We start from the raw sequence: 24,484 nt of genomic DNA, 5'->3' as shown, positions 1-24,484 counted from the left end.
GTTGTGTTTGTGTGTGTGTGTGTGTGTGTGTGTGTGTGTGTGTGTGTGTGTGTGTGTGTGTGTGTGTCTATGTGTGCGTGTGTGTCTGTGTCTCTGTGTGTGTGTCTGTGTGCGTGTGTCTCTGTGTGCGTGTGTCTCTGTGTGTGTGCGTCTCTGTGTGTGTGTCTATGTGTGCGTGTGTGTGCGTGTCTGTGTGTGTGCGTGCGCGTGTGTGTGTGTGAGTGAGTGTGTGTGTCTCTGTGTGTGTGTCTATGTGTGCGTGTGTGTCTGTGTCTCTGTGTGTGTGTCTGTGTGCGTGTGTGTGTGTGTGTGTGCGTGTGTGTCTGTGTGTGTGTGTGCGTCTGTGTGTGTGTGTGTGTGCGTGTGTGTCTGTGTGTGTGTGTGCGTCTGTGTGTGTGTGTGTGTGCGTGTGTGTCTGTGTGTGTGTGTGCGTCTGTGTGTGTGTGTGTGTGCGTGTGTGTCTGTGTGTGTGTGTGCGTCTGTGTGTGTGTGTGTGTGCGTGTGTGTCTGTGTGTGTGTGTGCGTCTGTGTGTGTGTGTGTGTGCGTGTGTGTCTGTGTGTGTGTGTGCGTCTGTGTGTGTGTGTGTGTGCGTGTGTGTCTGTGTGTGTGTGTGCGTCTGTGTGTGTGTGTGTGTGCGTGTGTGTCTGTGTGTGTGTGTGCGTGTCTGTGTGTGTGTCTGTGTGCGTGTGTGTGTCTGTGTGTGTGTCTGTGTGTGTGTGTCTGTGTGCGTGTGTGTGTGCGTGTGTGTGTGTGTGCGTGTGTGTGTGTGTCTGTGTGTGTGTGTGTCTGTGTGCGTGTGTGTGTGCGTGTGTGTGTGTGTGCGTGTGTGTGTGTGTCTGTGTGTGTGTGTGTCTGTGTGCGTGTGTGTGTGCGTGTGTGTGTGTGTGCGTGTGTGTGTGTGTCTGTGTGTGTGTGTGTCTGTGTGCGTGTGTGTGTGCGTGTGTGTGTGTGTGCGTGTGTGTGTGTGTCTGTGTGTGTGTGTGTCTGTGTGCGTGTGTGTGTGTGTGTCTGTGTCTGTGTGTTCAGGTGAACGAAGCGCTTGCAGTTCTTCAGTCTCATCAGCAGTTCAGCAGCCCTGCTATTCCAGCCGTCTGAGACAGATTCAATCATTATAAACATTAATATATGTGAAAAATTCCATTTAAATTCATTTAATAATTCAATGTCTATTAAAAAGATCGTTCTCCATAAATAAACCAAATATGTATGTTTTTTCTGGTTTGCTTTTTGCAAGGCATTTCTATTTATTTTTTAATCACAATGCCACACTTCATTTTCTACATTAGAGTTCAAGTTGAGAGGAGGCGGATGTAACCTGTGCCATAAAAAGCTAAATCCAAGCAGTTTTCGCTGGGTGCTATGATTAGTGTCGTTTCATTTAATCTAAAGTACTTTATCAGCATTATTGTGTTTACAAACAATATTCCCAAAGCACACTACACACACAACCAGCAATGACAAGAAAAATAAATATAGAATATGACAACACAAACATGTACTGAGTGTGTACTTGGATGACAAGAGAGCTGTATTTTTATAAAAATAAAAGGAGATAAACACATGCAAGTTTGTTTCTGCCGGGGGAGAAAAATAATCTCACAATTCTATTATTATTTTAATTTTTTCACAATTCTGAGGAAAAAAGTCAGAGTTTGAGTATATATCTAGAAATTCAGTTTTTGTTCTCTCAGATCTGGGGTGTATATTTCTCACATTTATAATTATAATAACTCATAATTGCGAGAAAAAATTAATTTAAAAAATTTAAAAATGTCATAAAATGCATTCATAAATAATAAAAAAATTAATAAATTTTTGAATAAAAAAAAAGGATTAGTTCACGTCCAGAATAAAAGTTTCTGGTAATTTACTCACACCCATGTCATCCAAAATGTTTAAGTCTTTCTTTTTTTCAGTCGCAAAGAAATGAAGGTTTTTGAGGAAAACATTCCAGGATTTTTTTCAGTGCAGCTTCAAGCTCTACACGATCCCAGCCGAGGAATAAGGCTCTTGTCTAGAGAAACCATAGCTTATTAAAAAAATAATAAAAATAAATAAATAAAAATAGTGCTCGTCGTGCACTAGCTGGACTTCACGCGTGACGTACTCATGTTTAACAAGAAGGCAAGACACACACCGATCTCGGATTAAAAATTGATATGACATTTAATGCATTTAGCAGACTATGTTTGTCCCTGGAAACCCGAGACATGACCTCGACGTTCTCCTTTATTATCTGCGTCACTCGCGCCACTCTTATTCTATAAATGCACGGACTCTTATTCTGCTCTTACGTAAGAATATAACGGAACCCCCACGCAACATCCGGCCAGGACGCCTTCTTATCCGAGACGCACTTCCGCTTCTCTTCCCCTAACTTGTGCGGTGCGAGAGAGAGCGCGCGTGCCTCAGAGCCTCGGCACGCATCTTATATAAAAAACTAAAAATACAAAAAAAAAAAATCACAAAACTGAAGAAAAAACAAACAAAAAATCTACGTGTATTGCCGAAGAGCTCGTCGAAGCAGGATCCGCGGCGGCTTTGAGGAGTTTGATCGCAGAGCAGCACCGCAGCAGGCCTGAGGAGATTTCTATCCGCTTGTGCTGATCTACATCGACGCCGGACCGGTACCGGACGCGTTTTAATCCGTCTCCGAGTGCGTACTTAACCGTGTGAGCGAACGCGAGCAGTTTTGGGTGTGTTCGATCAGGTCCGCGTCTCGTGAGTGAAGATGAACCCCAGCGCGCCCAGTTACCCGATGGCTTCTCTGTATGTGGGCGACCTGCACGCGGACGTGACCGAGGCCATGCTGTACGAGAAGTTCAGTCCGGCCGGGCCCATCCTCTCCATCCGGGTCTGCAGGGACATGATGACCCGCCGCTCGCTCGGTTACGCTTACGTCAACTTCCAGCAGCCCGCCGACGGTGAGGTCACTTCCGCTGCGTCACAGGTCCTGCTCGGGCGCAGCGGTCCTTCTGTTCAATATTCATGAGTGTGAGAGTGTGTGTGTGAGAGAGAGTGTGTGTGTGTGTGAGTGTGAGTGTGTGTGAGCGTGAGTGTGTGTGAGCGTGAGTGTGTGTGAGCGTGAGTGTGTGTGAGTGTGTGTGTGAGTGTGAGTGAGAGTGAGTGTGTCTGTGTGTGTGAGAGTGAGTGAGTGAGTGTGTGTGAGAGAGAGAGAGAGTGTGTGTGTGTGTGAGTGTGAGTGAGAGTGTGTGAGTGAGAGTGAGTGTGTCTGTGTGTGTGACAGTGTGAGAGAGAGTGTGTGTGAGCGAGAGTGTGTGTGAGAGAGAGTGTGTGTGAGCGAGAGTGTGTGTGAGAGAGAGTGTGTGTGAGCGAGAGTGTGTGTGAGAGAGAGTGTGTGTGAGCGAGAGTGTGTGTGAGAGAGAGTGTGTGTGAGCGAGAGTGTGTGTGAGAGAGAGTGTGTGTGAGCGAGAGTGTGTGTGAGAGAGAGTGTGTGTGAGCGAGAGTGTGTGTGAGAGAGAGTGTGTGTGAGCGAGAGTGTGTGTGAGAGAGAGTGTGTGTGAGCGAGAGTGTGTGTGAGAGAGAGTGTGTGTGAGCGAGAGTGTGTGTGAGAGAGAGTGTGTGTGAGCGAGAGTGTGTGTGAGAGAGAGTGTGTGTGAGCGAGAGTGTGTGTGAGAGAGAGTGTGTGTGAGCGAGAGTGTGTGTGAGAGAGAGTGTGTGTGAGCGAGAGTGTGTGTGAGAGAGAGTGTGTGTGAGCGAGAGTGTGTGTGAGAGAGAGTGTGTGTGAGCGAGAGTGTGTGTGAGAGAGAGTGTGTGTGAGCGAGAGTGTGTGTGAGAGAGAGTGTGTGTGAGAGAGAGTGTGTGTGAGCGAGAGTGTGTGTGAGCGAGAGTGAGCGAGAGTGTGTGTGTGTGTGTGAGAGAGTGTGTGTGTGTGTGAGAGCGCGTGTGTGTGTGTGTGAGAGCGCGTGTGTGTGTGTGTGAGAGCGCGTGTGTGTGTGTGTGAGAGCGCGTGTGTGTGTGTGTGAGAGCGCGTGTGTGTGTGTGTGAGAGCGCGTGTGTGTGTGTGTGAGAGCGCGTGTGTGTGTGTGTGAGAGCGCGTGTGTGTGTGTGTGAGAGCGCGTGTGTGTGTGTGTGAGAGCGCGTGTGTGTGTGTGTGAGAGCGCGTGTGTGTGTGTGTGAGAGCGCGTGTGTGTGTGTGTGAGAGCGCGTGTGTGTGTGTGTGAGAGCGCGTGTGTGTGTGTGTGAGAGCGCGTGTGTGTGTGTGTGAGAGCGCGTGTGTGTGTGTGTGAGAGCGCGTGTGTGTGTGTGTGAGAGCGCGTGTGTGTGTGTGTGAGAGCGCGTGTGTGTGTGTGTGAGAGCGCGTGTGTGTGTGTGTGAGAGCGCGTGTGTGTGTGTGTGAGAGCGCGTGTGTGTGTGTGTGAGAGCGCGTGTGTGTGTGTGTGAGAGCGCGTGTGTGTGTGTGTGAGAGCGCGTGTGTGTGTGTGTGAGAGCGCGTGTGTGTGTGTGTGAGAGCGCGTGTGTGTGTGTGTGAGAGCGCGTGTGTGTGTGTGTGAGAGCGCGTGTGTGTGTGTGTGAGAGCGCGTGTGTGTGTGTGTGAGAGCGCGTGTGTGTGTGTGTGAGAGCGCGTGTGTGTGTGTGTGAGAGCGCGTGTGTGTGTGTGTGAGAGCGCGTGTGTGTGTGTGTGAGAGCGCGTGTGTGTGTGTGTGAGAGCGCGTGTGTGTGTGTGTGAGAGCGCGTGTGTGTGTGTGTGAGAGCGCGTGTGTGTGTGTGTGAGAGCGCGTGTGTGTGTGTGTGAGAGCGCGTGTGTGTGTGTGTGAGAGCGCGTGTGTGTGTGTGTGAGAGCGCGTGTGTGTGTGTGTGAGAGCGCGTGTGTGTGTGTGTGAGAGCGCGTGTGTGTGTGTGTGAGAGCGCGTGTGTGTGTGTGTGAGAGCGCGTGTGTGTGTGTGTGAGAGCGCGTGTGTGTGTGTGTGAGAGCGCGTGTGTGTGTGTGTGAGAGCGCGTGTGTGTGTGTGTGAGAGCGCGTGTGTGTGTGTGTGAGAGCGCGTGTGTGTGTGTGTGAGAGCGCGTGTGTGTGTGTGTGAGAGCGCGTGTGTGTGTGTGTGAGAGCGCGTGTGTGTGTGTGTGAGAGCGCGTGTGTGTGTGTGTGAGAGCGCGTGTGTGTGTGTGTGAGAGCGCGTGTGTGTGTGTGTGAGAGCGCGTGTGTGTGTGTGTGAGAGCGCGTGTGTGTGTGTGTGAGAGCGCGTGTGTGTGTGTGTGAGAGCGCGTGTGTGTGTGTGTGAGAGCGCGTGTGTGTGTGTGTGAGAGCGCGTGTGTGTGTGTGTGAGAGCGCGTGTGTGTGTGTGTGAGAGCGCGTGTGTGTGTGTGTGAGAGCGCGTGTGTGTGTGTGTGAGAGCGCGTGTGTGTGTGTGTGAGAGCGCGTGTGTGTGTGTGTGAGAGCGCGTGTGTGTGTGTGTGAGAGCGCGTGTGTGTGTGTGTGAGAGCGCGTGTGTGTGTGTGTGAGAGCGCGTGTGTGTGTGTGTGAGAGCGCGTGTGTGTGTGTGTGAGAGCGCGTGTGTGTGTGTGTGAGAGCGCGTGTGTGTGTGTGTGAGAGCGCGTGTGTGTGTGTGTGAGAGCGCGTGTGTGTGTGTGTGAGAGCGCGTGTGTGTGTGTGTGAGAGCGCGTGTGTGTGTGTGTGAGAGCGCGTGTGTGTGTGTGTGAGAGCGCGTGTGTGTGTGTGTGAGAGCGCGTGTGTGTGTGTGTGAGAGCGCGTGTGTGTGTGTGTGAGAGCGCGTGTGTGTGTGTGTGAGAGCGCGTGTGTGTGTGTGTGAGAGCGCGTGTGTGTGTGTGTGAGAGCGCGTGTGTGTGTGTGTGAGAGCGCGTGTGTGTGTGTGTGAGAGCGCGTGTGTGTGTGTGTGAGAGCGCGTGTGTGTGTGTGTGAGAGCGCGTGTGTGTGTGTGTGAGAGCGCGTGTGTGTGTGTGTGAGAGCGCGTGTGTGTGTGTGTGAGAGCGCGTGTGTGTGTGTGTGAGAGCGCGTGTGTGTGTGTGTGAGAGCGCGTGTGTGTGTGTGTGAGAGCGCGTGTGTGTGTGTGTGAGAGCGCGTGTGTGTGTGTGTGAGAGCGCGTGTGTGTGTGTGTGAGAGCGCGTGTGTGTGTGTGTGAGAGCGCGTGTGTGTGTGTGTGAGAGCGCGTGTGTGTGTGTGTGAGAGCGCGTGTGTGTGTGTGTGAGAGCGCGTGTGTGTGTGTGTGAGAGCGCGTGTGTGTGTGTGTGAGAGCGCGTGTGTGTGTGTGTGAGAGCGCGTGTGTGTGTGTGTGAGAGCGCGTGTGTGTGTGTGTGAGAGCGCGTGTGTGTGTGTGTGAGAGCGCGTGTGTGTGTGTGTGAGAGCGCGTGTGTGTGTGTGTGAGAGCGCGTGTGTGTGTGTGTGAGAGCGCGTGTGTGTGTGTGTGAGAGCGCGTGTGTGTGTGTGTGAGAGCGCGTGTGTGTGTGTGTGAGAGCGCGTGTGTGTGTGTGTGAGAGCGCGTGTGTGTGTGTGTGAGAGCGCGTGTGTGTGTGTGTGAGAGCGCGTGTGTGTGTGTGTGAGAGCGCGTGTGTGTGTGTGTGAGAGCGCGTGTGTGTGTGTGTGAGAGCGCGTGTGTGTGTGTGTGAGAGCGCGTGTGTGTGTGTGTGAGAGCGCGTGTGTGTGTGTGTGAGAGCGCGTGTGTGTGTGTGTGAGAGCGCGTGTGTGTGTGTGTGAGAGCGCGTGTGTGTGTGTGTGAGAGCGCGTGTGTGTGTGTGTGAGAGCGCGTGTGTGTGTGTGTGAGAGCGCGTGTGTGTGTGTGTGAGAGCGCGTGTGTGTGTGTGTGAGAGCGCGTGTGTGTGTGTGTGAGAGCGCGTGTGTGTGTGTGTGAGAGCGCGTGTGTGTGTGTGTGAGAGCGCGTGTGTGTGTGTGTGAGAGCGCGTGTGTGTGTGTGTGAGAGCGCGTGTGTGTGTGTGTGAGAGCGCGTGTGTGTGTGTGTGAGAGCGCGTGTGTGTGTGTGTGAGAGCGCGTGTGTGTGTGTGTGAGAGCGCGTGTGTGTGTGTGTGAGAGCGCGTGTGTGTGTGTGTGAGAGCGCGTGTGTGTGTGTGTGAGAGCGCGTGTGTGTGTGTGTGAGAGCGCGTGTGTGTGTGTGTGAGAGCGCGTGTGTGTGTGTGTGAGAGCGCGTGTGTGTGTGTGTGAGAGCGCGTGTGTGTGTGTGTGAGAGCGCGTGTGTGTGTGTGTGAGAGCGCGTGTGTGTGTGTGTGAGAGCGCGTGTGTGTGTGTGTGAGAGCGCGTGTGTGAGAGGGTGTGTGTGAATGTGAGAGGGTGTGTGTGTGAGAGAGAGGGTGTGTGAGAGAGTGTGAGAGAAAGTGTGTGAGCACACGTGCGAAGTTTGGTGCAAAAGGAAAATGAAAATATATAATTTACATTTGCTGTTTCCAACAGTAGTCTTAATATGCAAATTGCATGCAAATTTGAACGCTTTATTCGTTGCAAAATGAAAATGTATAACACGCATTGATTTGATATGTGTAACATATTCAAGCAGAAATGGTAGCAAAAATGATCATTTAAATGCTATTTGTCCTAAATGCATTTAGACTAACAGTTAGAACACTTCGGATTGCATTTTCATCATGACGCCGAGGGATACTTGTAGCAAAACTCAATTTGAAAATGCATTCTGACCACGCCCACGCTGGCCACGCCCACACCCGAGCTGGCCACGCCCACCCTCCGTCACTCAGTGCTTCAAGACGGGGATTGGCGGAAGCGTGTTACGTCTGGATCGTTTGTAACATGGCTCGAGATGAAATATTGTTACTGAAAAGTGTTGTAACATAAGCAAACATAATTAAAATTATTTACTTTTCCAACAAAGGCAGGGTTTCTGCGGGGCATTGAAAATCATAAAAATTCATTAAATGACCTTTAATAAGTCATTCAGGACTTCCGTTCAAAAACTCGGGAAGTCTTAATTAATTTCAAACTATTTTTTGTATAATTAATTAATTTGAATTAATGTTTCTAATAGACACATTTATAGCAGAACCTCATCATTGTAATGCTTGTAATGTCCATTTATAGTCTTCACACAGCAGCTTGGCTCCTTAAATGTTTAAGAAACAGCTAATTTCAAGATGCTGGCGTCACGTGGGTCACCCGCGGTGCAAGACGCTCAAAGCTCAAGACGTTCGGACGTTTGAGTTTAGCATGGAGTACTAGCTTCATATATTTCTCTGTGCACGCTCCACTTCATCTGCAGTGAATTAAACGATCTTATCAGGTCTCGAGCCGCCATGTTACAAACGATCCAGACGTAACACGCTTCCGCCAATCCCCGTCTTGAAGCACTGAGTGACGGATGGTGGGCGTGGCCAGCTCGGGTGTGGGCGTGGCCAGCGTGGGCGTGGTCAGAATGCATTTCAAGACGCTCAAAGCTCAAGACGTTCGGACGTTTGAGTTTAGCATGGAGTACTAGCTTCATATATTTCTCTGTGCACGCTCCACTTCATCTGCAGTGAATTAAACGATCTTATCAGGTCTCGAGCCGCCATGTTACAAACGATCCAGACGTAACACGCTTCCGCCAATCCCCGTCTTGAAGCACTGAGTGACGGCGCGTGGGTGTGGTCAGCTCGGGTGTGGGTGTGGTCAGCTCGGGTGTGGGCGTGGTCAGAATGCATTTTCAAATTGAGTTTTGCTACAAGTATCCCTCGGCGTCATGATGAAAATGCAATCCGAAGTGTTCTAACTGTTAGTCTAAATGCATTTAGGACAAATAGCATTTAAATTATCATTTTGCTACCATTTCTGCTTGAACATGTTACACATATCAAATCAATGCGTGTTATACATTTTCATTTTGCAACGTATAAAGCGTTCAAATTTGCATGCAATTTGCATATTAAGACTACTGTTGGAAACGGCAAATGTAAATTATATATTTTCATTTTCCTTTTGCACCAAACTTCGCACGTGTGGGTAATGGAAATGTAAATTTAAATACAGAAATACAATGCCATTTTGCATATTGCATTTTAAATTGAATTTCGCTACCTATATGCTTCCATACTGAATGTGCTCTGTACAGCACACCCAGAATTACAACTGTGACGGTCTCGGACAAATTCACTCAAATATAATGTCCTCTACAGAGGCAAAAACTCCATAGCTGGGTCTCAGGAGGATGGTGTGTGGGGGTGTATCTTTTTTTTTTTTTTTTTTTTTTTTTTTTTTTTGTTACAGTCTTTTATAAAAAAAAGTGTCGTGTCGTTTATATTTTTATTAGTGTGCATATATAGTTTTTATATATATACAGTGGGTACGGAAAGTATTCAGACCCCCTTAAATTTCACTGTTATATTGCAGCCATTTGCTAAAATCATTTAAGTTATTCAGAGGATCCCCAAATCCAGGTGTGAAAAACTTGTTGCCTCTTTCCCAAAAAGACTCATGGCTGTATTAGATCAAAAGGGTGCTTCTACTAAATACTGAGCAAAGGGGCTGAATACTTAGGATCATGTGATATTTCAGTTTTTCTTTTTTAATAAATCTGCAAAAATGCAACAATTCTGTGTTTTTCTGTCAATATGGGGTGCTGTGTGTACATTAATGAGGAAAAAAAAATAACTTAAATGATTTTAGCAAATGGCTGCAATATAACAAAGAGTGAAAAATTTAAGGGGGTCTGAATACTTTCCGTACCCACTGTATATACGATATGTATTTTACACATCGTGTAGTTTTATGTATTTATATTATTGTATATTATATTTGTATTTTATAGACATTTTATGTAATGTAGTTTATGTAGATTTTTAAATATTTACATTTAGATATTTTAGATTGTTATTTTTTTTTATATTTATATACATTTCAGTCAGGTATTATATGGAATATTTTATATATTTATATTTTCTATAATTTTATAGATACACTTTTTCATGTACACAGATAATTTTTTTTATATTATATGCATCTTATTTATTTTTAAATATTGAATTTTTATATATTTTAGATTGTTATATTTTTATATATATGGAATGTTATGTTTTATTTTTTATTTTTTATTTTTTTTATATTTGTGCTTTAAATAATTTTATGGATTAGATACAAATTTAATATTTATATGAAATGTATGAATATTGCATTTGTATATGAATTTAGTATATAATTGCACACAAATAGATATATATATATATATATATATTTGTAATGCTGAGGTTTTCTGTTTCAGCCGAGCGCGCCTTGGACACCATGAACTTTGACGTGATCAAGGGCCGGCCCCTCCGCATCATGTGGTCCCAGAGAGACCCTTCGCTGAGGAAGAGCGGCGTGGGAAACATCTTCATCAAGAACCTGGACAAGTCCATCGACAACAAGGCCCTCTACGACACGTTCTCTGCCTTCGGCAACATTCTGTCCTGCAAGGTAAACACCAGGGCTTGCAGTAGGGCTGGACAATAATTCAATAGCGATATGTATCGCGATATAATTGTTTTCAATAACGGTGATGATTTTTTTTTTTAAGCACATTTCCGATATTTCGATGTGCATTAACCAGTGTTTCCCATACGTTGATGTATTTGTGGCGTTTGACTTCGTTGAATAAACATGAGCGCTGCGCGTTTCAAAATCAAAACGCGGCGCGGGTGTTTTATATAAATGCATCTCTGAAGGGACCCGACTGTCTTCGGAAAAGTTTCGATGACGTTTACGTTGTTATCTGATAAAGTAGCGTTCATGAGCGGCGCTGCTGTGATTACAGCCGTTACCGGGGAAACCGCTAGTTCCGTCGCTCTAAAAGCGCCTCCTGCTGGCGGAGAATGAGTTTGCATTTTCAATAATAAGCCCGTCTCCAGCAACACTTCCAGTTTTTGTTGTTAATTTTTTTTGTTTTCTGCAGCGACTCGGAGCACTTTTCATACCCTTTTTTTTTCTCTTCTTTTTCTGGCTGAAGCACATTTGTTTCAATCTATAAGAATTTTTGAACGGTAAGATTTTGTTTTTTTTATTTTTAAGAAGTCTCTTCTGCTCACCAAGTCTGCGTTTATTTGATCCAAAGTACAGCAAAAACAGTAAAATTTTAAAATATTTTTACTATTTAAAATAACTGCTTTCTATTTGAGTATATTTTTAAATATAATTTATTTCTGTGATCAAAGTTGTATTTTCAGCATCATTCCTCCAGTCTTCAGTGTCACATGATCTTCAGAAATCAGTATAATATGCTGATTATCAATATTTAAAACAGCCGAGTACATTTTTTTTTCTTCAGGATTCTTTGATTAATAGAAAGGATCCAAAGATCAGCATTTATCTGAAATAAAAAGCTTTTGTAACATCATACACTATTCCATTCAAAAGCTTGGAGTCAGTATAATTTCTATTATTTTTTTGGGTAAGAAATTATAGAAATGAATACTTCTATTTAGCAAGGATGCTTAAAATTGATCAAAAGTGACAGTAAAGGCATTTATAATGTTACAAAAGATTTCTATTTCAGATAAAAAGTGTTCACATCGATATCGGAATTGTATCGTATCGACCAAAATGAATAAATATATCGTGATATACATGTTGTCCATATCGTCCAGCCCTAGTTTGCAGTGAGACGCATGTTTGTGCTCGTGCTCAGTGCTGCTGCTAACAGCCGAGTACATTTTTTTTTTTTTCAGGATTCTTTGATTAATAGAAAGGATCCAAAGATCAGCATTTATCTGAAATAAAAAGCTTTTGTAACATCATACACTATTCCATTCAAAAGCTTGGAGTCAGTATAATTTCTATTATTTTTTTGGGTAAGAAATTATAGAAATGAATACTTCTATTTAGCAAGGATGCATTAAATTGATCAAAAGTGACAGTAAAGGCATTTATAATGTTACAAAAGATTTCTATTTCAGATAAAAAGTGTTCACATCGATATCGGAATTGTATCATATCGACCAAAATGAATAAATATATCGTGATATATATGTTGTCCATATCGTCCAGCCCTAGTTTGCAGTGAGACGCATGTTTGTGCTCGTGCTCAGTGCTGCTGCTCTCTCTCTGAAGGTGGTTTGCGATGAGAACGGCTCTAAAGGATACGGCTTTGTGCACTTTGAGACCCACGAGGCCGCAGAAAGAGCCATTGAGAAAATGAACGGCATGTTGCTCAATGACCGCAAAGTGTAAGTGTGTGTTTGAATTAACCGCATTTGTGCTAAACTGTGTTTGGTTTGGAGTGAAGCGTGCTAAATGTGTCTCAAACATCATGTACTGCCTTATGCATGCGGGTTTAGTAAAAAACAAAAACCCTTATTTTATTAACATCTATTAAGTTCCCAACAGAAATGCTGTAGAGGTTATCAAGTTGAAAGATTTTATGTAACTGGTATTGTTTTTATTTGTGTGCTTTTTTTGTGAGAATATAGCATTTGATGCTGGTCTGATGTTGATTAATTAAAAATGATAAATACTATTGCATCTTGAAGGTTCGTCGGTCGCTTTAAGTCTCGTAAGGAGCGCGAGGCAGAGATGGGCGCTCGTGCCAAAGAGTTCACAAATGTTTACATCAAGAACTTCGGGGAAGATATGGATGATGAGAAGCTGAGGGAAGTTTTCAACAAATTTGGTGAGTTTTATTTATTTTTTGCCTTTTTTTTAATGTATTTATATACTTTTATATTTGTAAATTTATTTGTAATATTATATAGAACTTTTATTTTATATATGTATATATATATATATATATATAATTTTATACTTTTTAAATATATGCACGTGTATATATAAATCAATTGTTTTTTTTATTTTCATTTAAATAATTTTTTTTTTTAAGTCTTTAGTTTTTATTAATTCTGTTTTAGTTGAGTACAAAATAAAAAATGTAATTTAATTTAGTTAAACTAAATTAAAATGAGTAATGTTGCCTTGGCAACTAGCCGAAATAGTTTTTTTTATATATATATATGTAAATATACTGTATATAGGCTACACTAGCGTTCAAAAGTTTGGCATCAGTACGGTTTTTAATGCGTTTTAAAGAAGTGTCTTCTGCTCATCAAGGCTGCATTTATTTGATCAAAAATACAGAAAAAAACTGTAATCTTGCAAAATGTTATTACAATATAAAATAATGGTTTCTATTTAATATGCTTTAAAATATAATTTATTTCTGTGATGCAGCGCTGAATTTCCATCATCATTACTCCAGTGTAAAGCGTCACATGATCTTCAGAAATCAGTATAATACGCTGATTTATTATCAGAATTATCAACAGTTGTGCTGCACAATATATTTTTGGAAACTGCGATACTTTTTTCAGGATTCTTTGAGGAATAAAAAGTTAAAAAGAACAGCATTTATTCAAAATATAAATCTTTTCTAACAATATAAATATTTGCTATCACTTCTTATCAATTTAACACGTTCTTGCTGAATAAAAGTTTTAATTTCTTTCAAAAAAAGAAAGCATAAATATTTACTGACCCCAAACTTTTGAACGGTAGTGTATATTGTTAGAAAAAGATTCTATTTTAAATAAACGCTCTTAACTTTTTATTCATCAAAGAATCCTGAAAAAAAGTATCACCGCTTCCAAAAAAGCACTGATAATAAATCAGCATATTATACTGATTTCTGAAGATCATGTGACACTGAAGACTGGAGCAATGATGCTGAAAATACAGCTGCACATCACAGAAATACATTACATCTTAATCTGAACTCTTCATACATATATTGTTACATTTTATTTATAAATTGTTAACTGTAATAACCCTGGCTGCTAGTAGATGTTTTGATCTTATGGCGTGTTTGTGTGTGGCTGCAGGTCCAGCGCTCAGCATTCGCGTCATGACTGACGACAGCGGCAAATCTAGAGGCTTCGGCTTCGTCAGCTTTGAGAGGCACGAGGACGCTCAGAGGGTGAGGAGCGGCGTGTTAAGCCTCTGTGGGGTTTTGTAACGGTCCCTGCAGCGTTGTAACCTGACGTGTTTCTTCTGATGCTCAGGCCGTGGATGAGATGAATGGAAAAGAGCTGAACGGGAAGCAGGTGTATGTGGGACGCGCGCAGAAGAAGGGAGAGCGCCAGACGGAGCTCAAGCGCAAGTTTGAGCAAATGAAGCAGGACCGCATGACTCGCTACCAGGTAACGAGCTGCAGATGAGAGCGGTGAAGGGCTGTTGATGTCTGTGAAGTAGGGCTGTAACGATGAACCGGTTGAGAATCGATTCAAATATGTGACGATTAAAATCGATTGAGATGCCAAACAAATCGTGATTCAGTTAGGGGTAGGAGTTTATATGAATGTATGTCTGAGGGGAACTTACTCTCTTTAGAAAAGTCTAGATGGTATTTTTTTTCTTTTCATCTTGCCTCTTTATAATGCATATTAAAGTTCATAAGCGCAGCGCTGCTTTGTTTACAGCGGTAACCGAGGAAACGCTGTATCATTGCTGTTCATAAGCGCAGCGCTTCTTTGTTTACAGCGGTAACCGAGGAAACACTGTATCATTGCTGTTCATAAGCGCAGCGCTGCTTTGTTTACAGCGGTAACCGAGGAAACGCTTTAAGCGCCACCTGCTGGCAGAGAGTGAATCTGCGTCTCGTTCAGCTCGTCTGCGGTTTCTGTTTCATGCAGATATTTTTATATAGTTTCACAAAACTGAAGTCAAATTCTGTTTTTGCTTCAAATTTTGAAACTATACAATCTAATTTAGATTAAAAACTGCTCGTGTTGCATGTATGCAGCATCTTTGTTTGGATCGTGATTAAAATGCAGTGTTTGCCTCTAATTTTAAACTGAAAGAGCACAGAAACCTGCAGCGTTTTGTCCAAGCAATAATAAAAGGACACATTTAGTTTATAATTTCTTAAATCTCATTTTGTAAAAAAAAAAAATTGTGAATCGAATCGTGAGTTGAGTGAATTACGTCCCTACAGTAAAGTGAACTTTAATTCTTATTTTCAACAGGGAGTCAATCTCTACGTGAAAAATCTGGACGACGGCCTCGATGACGAGCGTCTGCGTAAAGAATTCGCACCGTTTGGCACCATCACCAGCGCTAAGGTACGAGCTAGCCAGGGCTGATTGATTTAACCGATTAATTAACTCGGATCAATTCTTAAATCCTGAGATCGATCTTTTAGCCTATACTCTTTCCTGTTTGATGCATGATTAATTGCACTAAACATTATTTGTATCACATCACAATAATCACAAAGCTTTGATACTTTTAAGAAAAAATTATCTTTTCAGATTCGGTCAATTTTATCATGAAACTCAAACAAATGTTTGAATAAATCTGTCATAAAACAAGATTTTATTATGACGAATGTTTATATTTCAACAAATTCAGTAGAAACAAATCATTATAAAAAGTTGCCTATGTGCAATTTAAATGTTTTTATGCAATTACATTTTTATTCGCATGTTTGATATTCTGAAATTATGTATAAAATGTATATTAATATTGCATATATCTATTATAAATAGTTATAACCCTAACTCAAAGTAAATAGCAGTTGGTTATAAATATTACATTTTATAATATTTTAGTATTCTGAAATTATGTATAATGTATAATATTATAAATAAAATTAATTAAATGGCAGTTGGTAATAAATATATGTTATTTCATATTAACGTAGCAACAGGATGTTTATATAAAAATATCAATTGTGTAAAATTGTGTATCAATAAAAAATATATATATAATATTTGTATAAATATTTTTAAAAAGTTGCAATGGAATATAATAGTGTAGGCCTTTTGACCTGTAACCTTTTTAACCATTGAAATTAATGTACAATAGTGTTATATAAACATTATCTGAAATTATATCTGTGAAATAGTGTAATAATGAGTTACAGTACTTGATATGAGTTACAATATTTATGTAAATGAGTTACAAATCAATAGGAATTGAATATAATAGTTTGGTTCCCGGTCTAGTTTACAGCATCAGTTGATATTTTACTGAGATGTATCCAAACAAATCCCGCTCCCCGATTGTTTTAATACCCAGCCCTACACCGAACATCAGTGGTTCTCCTCCAGGGTTGTGTGTTAAACTCCAGCGCCTGCTCTTGTTCAGGTGATGATGGAAGGCGGCCGCAGCAAGGGTTTCGGCTTCGTCTGCTTCTCGTCTCCTGAAGAAGCCACTAAAGCCGTGACGGAGATGAACGGTCGTATCGTGGCCACCAAGCCGCTGTATGTGGCTCTGGCTCAGAGGAAGGAGGAGCGCCAGGCGCATCTCACCAGTCAGTACATGCAGAGGATGGCTACCGTCAGAGCCGTGCCCAACCCCGTCCTCAACCCCTACCAGCCAGCGCCACCGTCCGGATACTTCATGACTGCTATTCCACAGGTCAGAGGTCGCTTTCACCCCACTCTGTGTCATGTAGGCCTGTCGCAATAATCAATATATAGCGACTTATCGTGCATAAAGTCTCATCTTTTCACAAATGAAGGCCTAAAAAGGTCTTGTATCAAAGTAGGACGTCGTGGCATTAAACGTTGCACGCACTGCAAAAAATGTATATCTTTTACCGTTTTAACGTTTTGTTTTTCAGTACAATATCTAACCGTTCTTAAATCAAGACTTGAGATGAAAATCGTTTAAGAAATTTCTAAGAAAAGAGTTTATGCTTAAAACGAGAACAAATATCTGTCAATGGGGAATTAGTATTAAGTTGATTTTTGTGAAGTGTGACCGGTAGATACAGAAATTATTTCCATATTCTAGTTTTTTTTTTTTCATTTAAAAAGATGTATTTTCAAACTTTGAAGTGCTGCTAATACAACTTGTTCTCCTTAGACATTCACACTTGGAAAATATATTGGCTTATTGATGTTCGCTTCAATTAATTCCTTAAATTTGGTCTTAAAAAACCTGGCCGCCTTAAAAATAGTTTACATTAGACAATTGAGCTCTTTTGTGCCTGCGAAAGTAACCGCGCATTAACAGGCATCATGACGTGGTTTTTACTAGGGATGCACGATATTGGATTTTTGCCGATATCCGATAATTTTCAACTAATTTTGTCCGATACCGATATATAATAATTTTTTTATTTTGGAAAGGTTTTAACAAGAACTTATTTGTTAGAATTAAACAAACTATAGTAAAGTTCTTTTATAATGACGGTACATTGTAGATTTGAAAATAACTATAAATAAACTATATATTAAGCACTGAAATTTGTTTATTTTTCAGAAAGATGCATGGTAACGTAACATTTTATTTTATTATTTAACATTTGTAAATGGTCTAAAGCAAAAGAGTTGTACAAATTCTGAAAATCTTTTAGAGCTCAATTTGTTTAAAAAATATAACGTATTACACATTAATGAATAAATCGGTATATATGAAATTTAATTTTAGTGTCATGTTTGTGATTTAAAAAATAAATTTAAAAAAATTCATGCAAGCTATAGCTTCTGACCTTTTAAATCAAAACATTCTCATGATTTTATGGTATCAATTACTGCTTTATTTAATCAGAAACACAGTTTAAATGTGTATTTTGCTTTCATTTTATTGGAAGTAGGCCATCGGCGCCCCCTACGGAATTAAAACTCCTTACCAAACATTCTGTACGTGCATTCTCAGTTTAAATGCAGCGATCAAAACAGTGAATCCAATCACTGCTAGCAAACCCTGAGCACGTGAGTTAATATGTACCTCTTATTGGCAAGACATATCGGCATCATTTTTCATATCGAACCGATATTTACATTTAAAGCCATTATCTGCCGATTCCGATATCGGTCCGATAATATCGTGCATCCCTAGTTTTTCCTCAAGCGGTTTCTCTCTTGTGTGTGTCAGGCTCAGAATCGTGCTGCTTACTATCCCACCAGTCAGCTCGCTCAGCTCCGCCCCAGTCCTCGCTGGGCCACTCAGGGAGTCCGCCCTCAGCGTGAGTAGCTCCGCCCACATTCCCTCCAGTACCTCCCACAGACTTCCGCAGCTCTTCGCTTCACTGCTTTGCTTCTCATTTCCGTTCCAGATTTCCAGAGCATGCCCAACGCCGTCAGACCCTCGGGGCCCCGTCCTCAAGCCTTCGGAGGCATGCGTCCAGCAAACCAGGTCCCGCGGGTGATCACGCCCCAGCGCATGGGTGAGCCATGAACCTGGCGTTTATATGTGCAGCGAGCGCATTACTCCACAGCTCACTGATCCTGAGTGTGCTCTTGTGTTCCCACAGCGTCTCAGGCCATGGGCCCTCGGCCCACCGCCGCAGGGGCCGCCACAGGACCGGCTCAGGTGAGAGGAGTGCCGCAGTACAAATACGCACCTGGAGTCCGCAACCCACAGCAGCACATGCCCACTCAGCCGCAGGTGCCCATGCAGCAGGTACTAGCTTGTTTTTGCTTGAGCTCATGCCATTTACTCCTAAATTTATGGTTGCGATTTTAAAGTAACTTGAGAAAACGAGAACATGCATATCGCAAAATGTTAACTTAAATAAATACAGAAAAAAAACGGTAATCTTGCCAAATGTTATTACTGTATAGAATAATGGTTTCTATTTTAATATCTTTTTAAAAATAATTTATTTCTGTGATGCAAAGCTGAATTTCCATCATCATTACTCCAGTATAAAGTGCCACATGATCTTCAGAAATCATTCTAATATGCTGATTTATTATTATTATTATTATCAACAGTTGTGCTCCCAAATATTTTTTAAACTGCAATACTTTTTCAGGATTGTTTGAGGAATAAAAAGTTAAAGAAAAGCGTTTATTCCAAATATAAATATTTTCTAACAATATAAATTTTGCTATCACTTCTTATAAATTTAACACATTCTTGCTGAATAAAAGTTAATTTCTTTAAAAAAAAGAAAATATAAATTTAATGCTGGAAATTCAGCTTTGCATCACAGAAATAAATTTGATTTTAATGTATATTCAAATAGAAAAACATTAATTTACATCACAATATTTCACTATTAAATTTTTTTCTGTATTTTGGATCAAATAAATGCAGCCTTCTGTAAAAAATATTAATATCCAACTATATCCACATGCATTCATGTAAAGTGCCTGAATTTTAGTCACAAAATGTAGCTTCTCCAGCTCTTTATATTAAGTTGGATATATAACTGTCCAACTTCATTTGCATGCATGATATAAATATACTATGTAGCAAATCTCAAATGCATGATTATATTATTGCAAAATGTAACTATATATCATCGTCCAGCTCTAATCTGATGAATGCAACTATAAGGCATTAAGATATTATAAACATTAACATCATGGTTTTCTGTGAAGCTGTGTTAAAGCAGTGTGTAAGTGAAAAGCGTTTTGCTCTGGAACGTCAGACTAACGTTTCTATATTTGACTCCCGTTCAGCCTGCTGTCCACGTTCAGGGTCAGGAGCCTCTGACGGCGTCTATGTTGGCTGCCGCGCCTCCACAAGAACAGAAGCAGATGCTGGGTGAGTTTATTCTTCTGTTCCTCTTTTGCTTAGGTGTTTTGTTTTTCCCCCGTGTGTTACAATGTGTCCCGTTTCATTTTATTTTTTTGAGCCAAAAATAAGTATCATACACTTTTACCATGAACACGCCCACTGAAATGACATTTATTGTAAGAATAGTTCATATACCAAAACATCTCGTCAGGCATGTTTAGAACCAGAATCATTAGATGTCATTAAAATAATCTTATTTAAGGATCACCGCACAGCCCTAAAACATTAATTGTCATTTTGAATCTTTATCATTATCTTTCAAAACTCTAGGTTTTACCAATTTGTCAGCAATACATTTTTAATCATTTAAAAATATGTATGTGTATATATTAATTTTTTTAGTTAGTGTCAGAACTAGGTGTAGTTTCATTTTATGTAAATGCTACACCGAATGACACCGGAACATTATTTCAACCATATTTTGACTTCACAAAAGTTATTTGAAACAGTACTTTTCAAGTGCAATTGCATTTAATGTGCAATTTCTAATTTAAAAATTCAAATTCTATGTATATAAAATAACTTGTGGGACATCAATCATTTTGTTTAATATACAGTGCGTTTTATTTACATTTTTCTAATATTTGTAAATTGTATGTTTTAAAATATATGTAGATTTAAAAAGAATAGTATCTCATGCATGCCCTTTTCCGCGACAGGTGAGCGTCTGTTCCCGCTCATCCAGAACATGCATCCCAGTCTGGCTGGAAAGATCACCGGAATGCTGCTGGAGATCGACAACTCTGAGCTGCTGCACATGCTGGAGTCTCCGGAGTCCCTGAGGTCAAAGGTCAGTGCTCATGGGATGCTCTGCCAAGTTATTGGATTTTTCCTGATAGCAGTGATGCTATCATCTCACCACTATTAGTGATAATGTAGTGAAATGTCAAGCATGTCTGTTTCAGATCGATATTCAGAGGAATTTGTAGAAATGTATTGTTTGATGTGGCGTTTAATAAAGCAAGAAGCCATGGTTTACGGTGAAGGTGAACAGGTAAGGGGCGTTATTATAAATTCACTGTAAACCACGGCTTCACGGGGGTTACTGCTTTTACAAAACGGTTATTCCATATACGTAGCAGCATTAAAATTATATACATATGGATATTGTATGTATACTCACACTTTAACTGCTTCTATTCTTGAGCACTTGATGATTATCTAATCAGAATAAAAGCGCAGCGCTGAGTCTCGGAGAACTCACCGGTATCACACACACTCCGGACGTGTCGCGTTCAACTCCAGCAGCGCTCTAAAACTGTTTATTTAATCACCAAGCGGACACAAGTTTACTTCAAGAATGAACAATTTGGCCTGGACGCTCACCTACTTGGCTTTTTCATGTTGTTTACAGCAGTGTTTTCTGACTCTGTTCCTGGAGTTTCACCAACACTGCACATGTTGGACGTGTCTCGAATCAAACACACCTGAAACACATCCACACTGTGTACTTTTTAGGACCTCGAGCAACACCATTTTATACTGAGAAAATATTATATATATATATATATAGGTTTTATTACACAACCTTACACAATTTAAGGACTATTTAAGAGCAGAAAGTAGCATTTAATGTTGCATGTATTGCAAACAACAACAACAACAACAATATCATCCAGTATTTTTGTTTCACTTTCATTCCGTTTTTTTCCGTTTTCATTCAGTTTTTCATTTCACTTGTGATACAGACTGAGAGCGCGACCATAACGTAGAGACAGAAATGACATGCAGTCGTGTAAATAAGATAAATAACATAAGGCTGTTTAGTTTGCTTAATAAGAGAACAAGGTATAGACATGTTCTATAGGAAATGTAACTTTAAATGTCTTCTGTTGTGATCTGGCGCTATAGAGAATATAAGTTGACCTTCAAGGGAATGTGAGGGGAAACACTGAATTATTATGAGCTCATAATCACAGCATGCATGATATTAAAGAATGAGCAAAGCTTGATCTTGCGTGAGGCCCTACAGGACGTGTGAATGCTTGTTTATGGCTATTTTACATTTAGTTATTTCTAACATGAGTGAAGTGGCCAGCAGCAGCAGTTGTGTTCTCGTTTCGTTTGTGTGGCATGAGTTATTTTTTTCTCAAACAAAACTATAGATAGATTAAGTCAGAGTAGATCTCAGGGTTGTGCTAAAGAACACTCCTTACTGTAGTAAAATCACTGTAATGCTTATTGCTTTCAGAAACCACACAAAAAAAAGGGGTGAAGAAGCATTTTTCACTCAGAAATTGCTAATAAATTTACAAAGAAACTGCAAGTAACACATTGAATTAAAAGTGAAATTCTGAAGTATTTCAAATGTTAAAACATACATATTTTATTTACAACTTGCATCCCCAAAATATATATTTATTTTTTTACAGTACACCAACAATATTAATGGAACGCAAATGTTCAATAAATAGTTATAAAATGTATTTGTAGTATAGTAACATAGTTTTACAATGACTTTGGATGTGACACATTGAAGTACAATTTAGATTCAGAACTATGTTTAACAAATTGTACTTTTGCAAACACAAATAAACACCTGCTGGTGCATCGTCATAGTCACAGTGACTAGTAAAATATTAATAATATAATATAAAATTTGTGATTTATATTGATCTTTCCAACAATCTTGGTTTTATCAGAACACACAGCTACTTTTAAATATAGAGAAAGATGGTAGATATACTGGGCGGTATGAACTGTATGATTTTCTTTCTTCAGGAGCACAAAGATATTTTGAAGGACGTTGGGAATTGGGGGACAAAACCCACACAGACATTTCTCAAAATATCTTCTTTTTAGCTTTGGAGCGACATGATGTTTTTTTTGAAATATGAATTTTTTTTAAACATGTTTTGTTTAATGATGTTTTGGGTGAACTTCCTCTTTAATGTCTGCATACACTTCTAATCAGCTTTAATTTGAGCTGATGAAGTAGAGCTGCACAATTAATCGAATTTCTAATCGCGATTACAATTATGGATGCCACAATTACGTAATCGTTCAAAGCGGCAATTAATCGTTCAAAGTCCACTTATGTTATTCTGCGCGCTTAAGATGCGTTTTTTTCTTTCTACATGTTATCTTAAGGGTTTTTCCCATTATTTTAATTTTAAAGCTAGATTCAAGTGATTATTACGTTTTGAATATGGATGTTTTTCTTACAAAAACGATTGAAACTTGCATCGATTCGCTACAGGAGGCCTTTGTTCAGCCACTTTTTTATGGATGGGCGCTTTTTATTTCACTTCTTTTGGACTGATGCATGCAACACCCGCTGACTGGCATTAAACAGCTTGAAAGATCAAAGACAATTTTTAATATAACTCCGACTGGATTCGTCTGAAAGAAGAAAGTCATATACACCTAGGATGCCTTGAGGGTGAGTAAAATGCAGCCTAATTTTCATTTTTGGATGAACTAACCCTTTAATAATCGCAATTTCAAGGGAATAATCGACAATTATGATTTTTGTCATAATCGTGCAGCCCTATGATGAAGTAACGTCATCCTTCCCGTCCTCAAGGGTCATTCACCTCTCACTCCTTTCACTGTTCTGGATTCATCTGTTTGTAGGTTTATAGGCTCGTCTGTAATGATAGGGATCACATAATGAGTACTTGAGGAGTACGGCATGCAGTAATGACTTCAGCAGAGATAATATTGTCTCAAGTATATCCCAGCCTACAGTGGCTGAAGTGCCTTATCACCGTTTACACAATTGCTAAACAGTTGTTTTGTTCACAGCAGATGTAGACTGACGGGTCAAGGTTCAGGAGTGCTTGTTATAAATAGGAGCCGTCTCAGTGACAGATGCGAGTCTCTCACAGCTTCAGTCTACATGAGGTTTGAGGTCGAAGATCGCAGGTATTTGGTGAGAGCATGGATTGCGAATGCGACGGTTTCGGACAGTCGAACGCCATCCTCTTCAGCATCCTCAGCTGACTCTGAAGAGGGTTCCTCAGACGTGCCACTGCGAGAAACGCAGGACGGTTTGTCTGAAGACTCCCGGCGGTGTCAGGCCGCTTCAGACGTGCTGGTGAAGACCGTGCACTTCATGAAGAGCTTGCCGGCGTTCCAGCAGCTGCCACCTAAAGACCAGCTGTCTCTGCTGCAGAACTGCTGGGCTCCGCTCTTCATTCTGGGTCTGGCTCAGGACCGGGTTCTCTTCGAGGTGCACGACTCTCCGGCGCCCAGCATGCTGAAGAGAATCCTGCTGAACGGCCGAGAGACGCCGAGCTCCGATCCAGAGCAGCCCACGCTTCGAGCCTGCCTCAAGAAGTTCTGGAGTCTGGATTTAAGCCCCAAGGAGTACGCTTATCTGAAAGGCACCGTGATATTCAATCCAGGTACGGTCTCCAAATTCAAAATTTTGTTGCACATTAAAATATTTAAAGGCTAATTTATATCTAAATGATATATAGTTAAAAAATACAATATATTATAAAAATAATATAAAATGTTATTTATATAAATAAATAATTATTTTATAAACAACGTAAGGTTTATTAAAATAGATTTAATTCTTTACAATTATTTTATTTAAAAAGTTATCATTTAAATTTTAATAGCATTTAGTATTTATCATTTAATTTAATAAATGATTATTTATTTAAATAAATAATTATGTACTTGTAATTTAATTTGATATATATTTAATTATATTAAATGATTTAATTATTTTAACTTTATTTGAATATTTAAAAAAAATTACATCTATCTATAATGTAATAAATAATTATAATTATATTTATTTAAGCTCTTTTGTTGGTTTTGATTGCTTCTACTGTCCTCATTTGTAAGTCACTTTGGATAAAAGTGTCTGCTAAATGATTAAATGTAAATCAGTGAATTGATTATTTTACTGTATGAATCTGGTAAATGGTTCAATTATTCATTCATAAACAGGGACTTTTTTCATACCTGAATGAATCATTGGCTGAGTGAATAATTCAATGACTTACTCATGAGAGTCATTCTAAATGAATCAGTGAGTTTTAGTTTTTTTTTACAAAGGGGGGTCACTAAAAAATCCCCATCCCTGCATACCCTTTCCGCCTGTCTGGAATGGG

At 40.7% G+C, this 24,484-nt stretch overlaps 1 long non-coding RNA gene and 2 pseudogenes across 1 annotated transcript in view; all 3 read left to right on the top strand.

Annotated features, from left to right (window-relative positions):
• The window catches only part of LOC107572892 (uncharacterized), a 2,368-nt gene extending 929 nt beyond the window's left edge, over positions 1-1,439 (top strand). Inside the window, exon 3 of the long non-coding RNA XR_001607423.1 lies at positions 1,028-1,439. This is a non-coding gene — a long non-coding RNA (uncharacterized lncRNA). The remainder of the gene's footprint in view (positions 1-1,027) is intronic.
• An 877-nt stretch (positions 1,440-2,316) lies between these two features.
• LOC107572890 (polyadenylate-binding protein 1-like) lies at positions 2,317-20,204 on the top strand (annotated as a pseudogene).
• A 2,960-nt stretch (positions 20,205-23,164) lies between these two features.
• The window catches only part of LOC107572887 (nuclear receptor subfamily 0 group B member 2-like), a 3,309-nt pseudogene continuing 1,989 nt past the window's right edge, over positions 23,165-24,484 (top strand).

Source organism: Sinocyclocheilus grahami, unplaced genomic scaffold (genome assembly GCF_001515645.1).
Source record: "Sinocyclocheilus grahami isolate Dianchi unplaced genomic scaffold, SAMN03320097.WGS_v1.1 scaffold1829.1, whole genome shotgun sequence".
NCBI classification, from domain to species: domain Eukaryota; kingdom Metazoa; phylum Chordata; class Actinopteri; order Cypriniformes; family Cyprinidae; genus Sinocyclocheilus; species Sinocyclocheilus grahami.
The sequence above is the reverse complement of the archived record's forward strand: the minus strand, read 5'-3'. Positions and strand labels throughout refer to the sequence as shown.